This window comes from Drosophila innubila, chromosome X (genome assembly GCF_004354385.1).
Source record: "Drosophila innubila isolate TH190305 chromosome X, UK_Dinn_1.0, whole genome shotgun sequence".
In the NCBI taxonomy this organism is placed as follows: domain Eukaryota; kingdom Metazoa; phylum Arthropoda; class Insecta; order Diptera; family Drosophilidae; genus Drosophila; species Drosophila innubila.
This window is the reverse complement of record NC_047626.1, coordinates 9425781-9427275: the sequence shown is the minus strand read 5'-3', so window position 1 is coordinate 9427275 and position 1495 is coordinate 9425781. Positions and strand designations below refer to the sequence as shown.

General features: G+C 31.4%; 1 long non-coding RNA gene across 2 annotated transcripts; it reads right to left on the bottom strand.

Annotated features, from left to right (window-relative positions):
* Positions 1-275: 275 nt before the first annotated feature.
* LOC117793339 lies at positions 276-1010 on the bottom strand. Of its 2 annotated transcripts, none has more exons than XR_004618250.1 (5): positions 945-1010; positions 836-882; positions 645-786; positions 538-590; positions 276-482 (listed from the first exon to the last, which is right to left on the bottom strand). It is a non-coding gene; the product is annotated as an uncharacterized LOC117793339 (long non-coding RNA). The 2 variants fall into 2 exon arrangements; XR_004618251.1 differs by having other exon boundaries at positions 538-587.
* Between the last annotated feature and the right edge of the window lie 485 nt (positions 1011-1495).

Sequence of the window (1495 nt, the reverse complement as noted above, 5' to 3'; positions counted from 1 at the left end):
CGTTTCCCGGTCCGCCGACTTGTGCTTAATTCATAATACGAACGAAACAAGGCCTGTTGCTGTTCCCAGACATCTGTCCGACTTCATTCACTTGGCCATGTTGCATGTTGCTGTTAAAGCCACTCGAATTGGCCAACTCTTCTCAGCAGTAGCTTTAAGGAACACGTCACTTGCGAAAAACCAATTGCACAGCATTTTTCATGGCGACATTTACAAAGAGTCCTTCAATTAAGACCAAAAACCACTAATGAGCATAAATCTTTGATCTGTATATATATATATATATAATCATAGCAAATTTTATTTGTTTATACAAAATTATTTCAATTATCAAAAATGCAAATGCAATAAGACGCCATCTACCGCCTCAATACTGCATTAAAGGGCTGGTACCGTCCTAGGTTGGTGATTTTGTGGTATTATACTTTTGAGAAGCTTATCAGACGCAAACCACAATTCCGTTTTGGTACCGTCTTTTCACACTATCAAATAAGATTTCAGTAGATTAAATAGTAATTTCAATTCAAGTAAACTTACAATTGTTGTCTGAATTTTCTTAGTGTTAACAATATCACCTTGGTTGCGCCCTGCTATAAAAGCATACATTATTAAGCATCCTTTACTTTCTGATTAAAATAACTTACCCAATTAGGTACAAAATTGAATGAATATTGTTTATAATTTTATGTAATTTAAATATCAATCTTCTGTGTTCAAGTTGAATTGATTGGGTTATTGTGAAGACGCTAACATCATGCGGTGTCAAGGTACCGTCTTCAGGGAATCCTGTAAAACAAGTTCAGCAAGTGACCATAATGCGGGTTTGGATACTTACAACTTAAGAAGCCTTTATTAGCTTTTGTTTACATTTTGCCTCATTAACTGAAATGGAAATGAATTTAGTACACATCACTTAAAGAAAATTGTATTATCTTTGAATTTACCAAATATCAAAAATAAATTTGGTTGAATTTAACACTCAAAAAATCAAGACGACATACGAAAATTTGGAAAATATATACAAAACAGACTACGAAAAAAAAACTAAAATTTTTACATGCTGAACTATGCCTAGATGAGCTCAGGAAACGGAATGAAAAATATTATAGAACTATTGTAGAGTATAGCAAAATTTCGAATTCAAGGCCTACTAAGTGTAAAGAGATTCGAGAGCTTGGAGCAAAGCTATTACAATTGAATTAAACTTGAAAATTTGTGAGCATAAACTTGAATGCTTAAGAAAATTCTTCTTAAAATTTTACTAACTATATATAAACAATTAAGCGGTACTTATTTCAGGCGTTGTTTTGTGAAATCCAATTAAAAGTATAAGTATTGAGTTTAACTGAAATTAAAAATTAAGTGTGTTGATAACTTTAAAAGTGTAAGCAAATAATGTTGGCTAAAGTGTAATTTCCATCTTTGTATATTTATTAATATAGATATGCACATATGCTTACAAATATCTGAAAATAAACTAGTTATTTCTAATGCT